Raw genomic sequence first — 8,224 nt, 5'->3', positions numbered from 1 at the left:
ATGGACTACTTTCGCTTGCTGTGCGCAGGCATCGCATGACGTAATGTTACCGTATTTTGGTCATTCAGAAAACTGAACACGGCAGAAAGATGAAACCGCCACACCGTGTATGTCGCCGTTTCCGGTTTTTTTTTTTTTTTGGGGGGGGGGGGGGGGAGGGAACTTGATCTCCGGGGACAGAATTCTTCGGTGGATTCTACTCTTCTGCCACAAATAAAACATAAATTAAATCCATCAATAAATTTCGCTGAGTGCGGTAAAAATATACTTGAATTATAATGATCTGTAATTGACTTAAAAATGAAGCTATTACTTTGCTTTCGGTAATTGACAATAATAAAGAGGGCGCTATATCGGAAGTGAGTTTTCCACGAACATAATATTTTTGGGTATACAAACATTTTTTTTTTTTTTATGCTCTCGCTGAAAAAGTTATTGTTTTTTCTTAACAGCGCCCTCTGCCGTTAAACTTGTATATCACCTTATACGAAGAGCTAAAAAAGACAGACTACGGGACGTCTACTTGCCATTTCAGAGTACGTGGAAGCAATTTCCGTACTTCCACGCTGAAACCGATTTGAGAATCTCCCAAATATAAACCCCAATAAAACACAAAACTTTAATGAACATCCAAAATACCGCAGTGAAAACCTTTTTTGTTTTTTAAAGAGCCGATTATGCTAATGAGTTTATGACGTGTGCATGGGGGTTCGTGCATGCGCGTGGAATGTACACACGTACCATGTGACATGATGATCGCGCTAGCTGCAATATTTAATTTAGCCCATCATAATATCACCTGACACCGGTGAGGTTTAAAAGCACACAGAGCGATGGTCAAATACTGATATTTGTCATAAAGTCGACGTAGTTTTTAACCATTTTCCCTTTCATGGTTTGACGATAATGAAGAGTTGATGTCCCGGCTGGTTGCTCGGTAGTTTCATCATTCAGGAAAATCTCTAAGGTTTGTAAATTTAACCGTTTCTTTGGAAGTTATTTATATAATATAGTACATTTAATTATTGCGGACGTGACCACCAAGTGAGTCCATGATCATGATTCCACGACGACAGTAGAAAGGGGCACTGTCACTTTTGTCAGTCACATCAAAAAGAGTATTTGTGCCAGCAGTAATAATACTTATTCATATCATTAACTGTTGACCAAAGACTATAGGTAACTTATTTACCCGGATATAAATGATAATTTGTTCCCTGCCATAGGCATAACGCATAAGTATAGTAATTCTAAGAAAGAGTGTGAAAGGAAACGGGGATTGGTACACTGAGTCGCTGGATGGGCTACTGTGCCTGGGTGGGCTGGGGGTGCGCTACTCGGTTTCTTTTTAATGGTGTTGACACTTTTTATTCGACGAGGTCGCACCAGTAACTGATGGGGTGCTGCTTTTACAACATTATTAATAAAAGTAATGGAAAAGTTTCCGCATGGCGCCACCACTTTTTCATGCGATATGAAATAATATAGTATCTAATTTACCTCAATGAGATATCCCTTTTTGTAAAAATGTGTGAATAAGTGGTGGCGCCATACGGAAAGTTATCCAAAGTAATTTGTATTAGGCCTAGGCCTACTTGCTGAACATTTTGATATTTTTATTGCCAATTTTTTGTATACAAGAAATATTCAGAGAAGGGGCCAATTGATGACAGATGTCTATCATGTTTAGGTAGCAATTATTCTTTGTTTGTGGGGTTACTCAACTTACTACTTAATTAATTATTCCAAGTAAATTGGTAAAATAACTCGGCTCTAGCTGGTGGTCAAGTGGATAGTTTAAAAAAATAAGGCCTGTTTATTTGTACTACCGTAGTATAATGTAGCGTCGCATAGTGTGTACTGTGACTCCTTGTGAATTGTTTTTAAAAGTATGCACTGGATGCCACTTGAGTGAACACATATTGTGATGCAACAATTATGTAGTGCAGACAATTTATTAACACATCTGCTTACTGAAATGGCGACCATGCCTTACTTCACATTTAACATTATTATGGCCCCTGTTGCCAATGTTGCGCCTTGCAGATCCGTACTGTAGTCTTTGCTGTATAGTCACTAACTGCCACGCTAGGGACAGACCTTTGATCAGCCTTGATCATGTCAATGAGTCAGCCATTTGAACGGTGTCAGCTTCAAACCAATATTTGTTTAGATATTGTTGGTTTCAGTTTTAACGGACATAGATGTGCCATGACTGGATAGTCTTCGATTTTTGTAATAAACATGTATCATACATTTTTTGATGAAAATTTACATTCATTTCAGCCTATACCATGTATTAGGGATGTTGGGCACTTTGTTTAGTAATGGCGTTACATTTGAACAACAAATGCGGTTGTCAGGAGACTTGTTGCATTGTATGGTTTGAATATTTCATAATATAAAGTCTTAACAAGCCTTTAGAATCAAGTAGCAAAAAAAATAAAAAATCATACTTGTAACCAGATTGCTTACATTTATTGTGGTCAATAAATTAGTGAAGTTTGTGGAGTCATTGGCTTTGTGTCGTCGTCGAGCAGGCTTGGTTAAGTGTAGCTACATGTAGAGATCATTATTATAAGATGATCTTGCTAGCCTTTGAAGTTTGGGAATCATGTGCACAAGGGTAGTGTATAGCTGTAGGTACAGGGGTCATGGGTTCAAATTCCAAGGGTCACGGGTTCACATCTCACCCACTCATTTCAAGACTTTGTGTTTATAGAAGACAGTGAGTTCTTAAAGGGTGGCTGCAGTGTTTTTTTTTATTCATTTAGGCCTAAACGATTAAACATGACTTTTTAAACCTGAAATATTTTTTATTTATTTTTTATTAAATGCGCAAGTATTTTAAGAATGGTTTTCAAGAGATTAGGGATAAGGGGAACCCACCCCGCCCCTAAAAGGGAGCCTTCATTTGCATAAACGTGACGTCATGTTGGTAACCCGAGCCGCCGGGCCCCCTGGCTGTGTGCATAATATAGAGACGTGTGCACTGTGTGGCCTGGTACCTAGGCGCGTGTAGTTAGGGACCAGACTCTTTTTGCCGACGATTATGTTTGAATTCCCGACGTGATGTCGATGGAAGGGGGGCGGTAACAATCCACAAAAGGGGGGGGCATGACTTATTCACTAATTACGCAAGTCAGATATGTCGGGAATAAACAAAACACATTTTATTGATGTTCAATACATATATCAGAAATAAATGACAGCAAAATTGACTGTTTTAATTGAATTCACTGCAGCATCCCTTTAATGCACACACCGGTGAAACTGGTAGCAGGATTAGGACATCTGCTCAAGAATGCAAGGCCTTGGGTTATTTCAAACCTGGTTAGTACATCAATGGTACATCGTAGGCCTAATGGGTTCAATGTACGTGTAGAGGTAATCCGCTCTTGAATGCAATGAAGGCCGGGGTCATGGGTTTTGGGAAATCACTGGTGTGCTTGGAACTGTTGGAACACAACAAGGTGTAAAGCCAGGTTTACATACTTCCTGGGAATGCAAATGGGATACAAATTTTGATGTCACCAATTCGCAACGAATAATTCGCAACAGTGTGTTCAACTCCTGTGAAACATTCGCTGCGAAAACAGCCAAGTGGCGTCAAAATTTCGCTTGCATTGGCATTCGCAGGGTTAACATGAACGGAGCTTCAGGTGAAAAATGTAGCAGTATAGGACTCTGCTCCAGAAGGTATTTGGTTTGAATCCGGTGTGTAAGGGTGGTACTGTGGACTTTTGAAATCATTGAGCGCTTGGCACATAACTAAAAGGTAATAAGCCAAGCAGGCCTGAAATTTCATCTTTGATTTGAAAGAGCAAGGCTATTTTAATTTTGTCAAAGCATGGGGCTATAGCTCCATGGTTGGATCCATCCACCATCATGGTTGTGTGACAGTGGAATTTAAAGTGTGGCTGCATTTTTTTATTTTATTCATTTAAACGATTAAACATGACTTTTTTAACCTGAAAATGGTTTTCAAGAGATTAGGGGAACCCACCCCGCCCCTAAAAGGGAGCCTTCATTTGCATAAACGTGACGTCATGTCAGTAACCCGAGCAGCCGGGCCCCCTGGCTGTGTGCATATAGAGACGTGTGCACTGTGTGGCCTGGTACCTAGGCGCCTGTAGTTAGGGACCAGACTCTTTTTGCCAACGATATGTTTGAATTCCCGACGTGACGTCGTTGGTAGGGGGGCGGTAACACTTATTCGCTAATTACGCAAGTCAGATATGTCGGGAATAAACAAAACACATTTGATTTATGTTCAATACATATAATTATCAGAAATAAATGACAGCAAAATTAACTGTTTCATTTGAATTCACTGCAGCATCCCTTTAAATCCAATCGGAGTAGGCTAGTAGCCTTTAGCTTAACTTTGAAAATCACCGAGCGCTTCCTTGGCACTCACCAGTGTATCTGCAAGGGTTGATAAAGGATTTGGGTACTTTTTGTAACACAAAATACAATGTCCACAGATTTACATTAAACTTACACGGTTTGTGAAGATAATGATAGAAGAAAGCTTCCCTGAAAATATTACTTGCTGAGGTGCTGTATTTTTTTTTTTTTAGAAATGAGTAAGTTTAATGTAAAACTGTGGACATTGTGTTTGTTGTCCTACAAAACACATCTAGACCCTTTAAAGATGACTGCTCTAAGTGGGTCTTGGGTTCAAGTCCTACCTGAGTAAGCTGTGGATATTCCCACAGTTACTCTAAAAGCCCAAAGTGCATGTAACATCAGTGTAAAGGTAAAAACAACATGAGCACCTCCAGTTACAAATGTACTGTACAATCAAGTGATTGTTGTAATTAAATCCTAAATATCGCTGTATCATTATTGACATAATAATATATCAGGAAGTTTATACAGAACCCCCTAGTGATAATCACTTTGTAAATTGTAGTTAGAACTCTGTCTGCTGTAATCACTATTGACATCGAGATGTTTACCCCTCCCCAATGTTTACATCACATCATGGTCACATGTGAGGAGTTTTCCCGCCATTGAAAGCTTACAATATCCTGCCCATTTGGATGGTATGCATTTATTGATCCTGGCTCCCTGTAATGATTTTGCAAAAATTTAAGTACCTGCAGGAATTACAGGCAACAGGTAATATAAATACACCATGTGTGGGGTGATGCATTGCTTTATGGTTGGTTTGGTTCTTTCTCTATGGTTGGATTGGGATGGTGTGATCTTTGTTTACATGTGGGTTAGGCAGGAAGGGGTGTGCTGATTGGTTTGACCGGAACACACCTCTTTTTGTTGTGTTTAGTCTGTGTGAAGTAGGTATCAGATGACCTTGTTTATTGTGGGCCTGTGTGGTCCTTAAAACTACTTTAAAGCCCCATTCAGCATCATGGGTGCTTAGCTTCAGGTGCAGTTCTGAGTATAGTTCCTACATTGTACTTCATGTACATTGCTATGTCATTTATGGGAGTAGGGGTGTTTGTTTGCGCGTGTGTGTTGTCAGGTTGTGTGGGATGGGAAACTGGGTTTAGCAACTTTGTGGGAATTATAATTTGCTTGGAAATCGTCTGTTGGGAACATTGACTATAGAGAGTGGTCCTTTCTCTGTGGTTGGATGTGGTATAATAGTTTCAGTGTAGGAACCTTCCTTGTGCATGTAGTAAAAAGGTTTGACCCTGGCTGGCTGACCACTTCCTGCGTTATTCCAGACATTGTGTGACCACTTTTGGGATGGAGGATTCTTTCCTCAACATGCTATGTAGTGTACATGTAGGCCTACACTTTAAAAACTAAACTACATATATTCACACAGACATACATTTTTAACTGTTTGTATGTAAAATATAAAAAGAAAATGGACAACAGAATGTACTACTTAGTAATTTTTATTTTAACTGTTTTCTCAGAACTGAGCATGAAGATACTGATATTTTTTTTTCAGTGGAATTTCTTTTTAAACTAGATGTTCCAGAATTTTACTCTTTGATCAAATTTGATTTCTGTCAGTTTTTTTTAAAATTGCCATAGTCATTGCCTCTATGTTGCCCTGGTCTTGGCCTGTGCCCATTTTAAAGTTTGCTGGCCATTTGCTTGCAAAATATCTTGTCCTTTCTTTTGAAGATTTGGCTGCGTCGACATTTGACAACAAAATGAAGTGTACTGATTTTTGTTATTTTAGCACTGAATATTATGGCTTTGGTACATTTATGTAGCTCAAGTTTTAATCGTGATTTTAAAATATTTGTTAAGCTGAAAAAGCAGAGTGCTTACAATTTGACGCACATAGAAACAAAAAAGGTGTGAAAACAACGCCCACTTTTCAATCACTGTTTACTTGATGTTCGCAGTGCAGTATGAGAGGTCGTTTCTGTTTGTTGCCAAGAAGAATTTGGTTGCAATTCATAAGATTTCAGTTCTGTGTTCAAAAGCCGAGTTCAATGGCAGCACCATGCTGAGCTCTCATAGCAACTTGCGTCACTACCAACTGCATACCATGAATTACTCCTAGGAGTGTATGTCAACACGAGATGATTTGTACTACAACGCATTGTACTGTACATTGTACATGTAGGCAGGCCTACGTGTGTTCCGTGTTTTTTATTCACGACAACCACATGGCACCTTACTACGCTTTGGCATATTTCCCAAATCGTGGATTGTAGGCCTTCATTGTATTGTAAAATTAACCTTTTTTAGAAGTCTTTTTTTATGCCCATTATGTCTGTTTGGACCTTGACCCATCTACACTTTGGTATTTAATTTAGAAATTACAGAATATGGTATGTTTTTGTGGCTGCATCAATGGCCCTGGCACGATGCCAGGTTTGTAAAAAAAATTATCAATCCACTGTGTCCATTATAGTAGCAGGTATATTGAATTTGAGGCATTGCATGGTGAGGTATCAAATTTGGTTGGCCATAACGCCGTCATGTAATACTTGCCTGGTAGATTTTGTTCTTTAGAGAACTGTTTTGCTAATAATCTTGAAATATTTTGTTCGGGTGTAAAAGAAGAAAACCATTAACTTAGTTTTTGTTGCACAATGTTCAGTGTGAATAAAAAAGGTCAATGGCTTCTGAATTGTTAACAATAAAAGCACAGTCCTTACTTGTTGATTTAACATGGTGTACGCGTGTACATGATGTATTACATGAATTTCACATCATTAGCGCATCAAAATTGAGTAAGTTTGCGCATATCATCCCACATATTATTTGTGAACATTCTTTCACGCTCTGTTCCACTCCAGACATCCATTAACTAGGGCGCTTCACATAAAGGCCTCTTTCTCAGAATGTTTGCTTCCATGGTCATACCAAACAAAACCAGTTTCCTTTGGTCTGTTTCTTGTTTCAGATCATCCATGCATCATCGGGTGATTATCCATGCATTATCAAGATTCTGATCACCTGTATGAACACCCCTCTTGCATCAATGAACTTGTCCACCTTCCTGTGTGTTTTGTGTGTGGGGGTGTGTGTATCACATGATCATAACATGATGTGGTGTGGGCTTTAATATTGTCAGGCCATTGCCATGCATCAGGCATGGTGTGTACATGTATTGACTGAGCAGCTAGCTGCTCGTTGAAAATTGTAATTTTCATTGTGAAGAAGGCAGAATACTGTCCTTAATCCTAGGAATCAGCTTGGTTTGTCCGGGTCCATGATCTGTGTTGCTGTCTCTTGTTTAGTGTTACAACTGACTCTGAGAAGTGACATGGTCTTACAAGGGCATACTTTTAGGGAGGAACGAGGATTGTTGCTGACGTGTGAACTCTAGTTTTGTATATTTTGCCGGTAACAATTTGCGCATCCACATCACAAGAATAAGGGGTAAATATTCTTTATTGCTGTCTGTTAATGTTATTATTTTATAATGTTCTCGATCGTTAATATTATAGTGTAACATAAATTTAACATTAATTAACAGCCGTATTCTAACTAATTCTGTCACCAGGTCTGTATGCTTCATTTATGAAAGGGCAAGGGCACCAAGGCATTTTCTCCTAGGTAAAGGGCAGGCTATGAGGGGATTGTAAATTTCTACTGGAGCATTTCAAGGGCACCAAGGCAATGATCAGGGGCAACAAATGCAATCGCCTTCGTTGCCTCCTTGAAGTATCAGGCCTGTTTCACAATGCACCGAAATCGAGCTTTAGTTTACAAGTGTCGTTAAATAAAACAATTCTCACTATGTAATTAATACATCTAGGCTTATGTACATGTACGTATG

General features: G+C 39.1%; 1 protein-coding gene across 4 annotated transcripts in view; it reads left to right on the top strand.

Annotated features, from left to right (window-relative positions):
* Window positions 1-805: 805 nt before the first annotated feature.
* The window catches only part of LOC117300826 (phosphatidate phosphatase LPIN2-like), a 34,195-nt gene continuing 26,776 nt past the window's right edge, over window positions 806-8,224 (top strand). For 3 of the 4 annotated variants that reach the window (XR_004520225.1, XM_033784665.1, XM_033784663.1), the window contains exon 1: window positions 806-967. The gene's annotated coding sequence lies outside the window, so the exon portion shown is untranslated. Of the gene's footprint in view, window positions 968-7,514; window positions 7,825-8,224 lie in introns of those variants that run through there. The other variant, XM_033784664.1, reaches the window with a different exon arrangement.

Source organism: Asterias rubens, chromosome 16 (assembly GCF_902459465.1).
Source record: "Asterias rubens chromosome 16, eAstRub1.3, whole genome shotgun sequence".
NCBI classification, from domain to species: Eukaryota; Metazoa; Echinodermata; class Asteroidea; order Forcipulatida; family Asteriidae; genus Asterias; species Asterias rubens.
This window is presented reverse-complemented; position numbering and strand designations above follow the sequence as displayed.